The sequence below is a fragment of the Antrostomus carolinensis genome, unplaced genomic scaffold (genome assembly GCF_000700745.2).
Source record: "Antrostomus carolinensis isolate BGI_N321 unplaced genomic scaffold, ASM70074v2 scaffold26852, whole genome shotgun sequence".
NCBI lineage: Eukaryota > Metazoa > Chordata > Aves > Caprimulgiformes > Caprimulgidae > Antrostomus > Antrostomus carolinensis.
The window spans coordinates 4,035-4,378 of record NW_010298004.1 but is presented as its reverse complement, the minus strand read 5'-3'; positions in this window follow the sequence as shown (position 1 = coordinate 4,378).

The window sequence follows — 344 nt, the reverse complement described above, 5'->3', positions numbered from 1 at the left end:
GTCCTGTCTCTGCAGCCAGTGGGCAGGTCCCTGGGGGCACAAGCCCACCCACCCCCATCCAGTCAAGTTTGCTGGGGCTCTGGGCTGGGGTCCCACTGTGCCAGGGTCTGCCTGTGGGCTGGCAGCACGGAGGAGGGAACAGAAGCTGGATTTGGGGTCCTTCACTGGTGTAAATCACCAGCTGGGATCTCCAAGCAGTTGTAAGGCTCTCGGGATCCCTGGGGAGTGAGCGGGGTCAAACCCCCAAAGCCTGTGAGTGAGAGGGCTGAGCATGGGAGATGCCACCGTGTCCTCTCCTCTTCCTGTGCTCCCTCGGTGCCAGCCTGCACGCTTTGGGAAGCTGG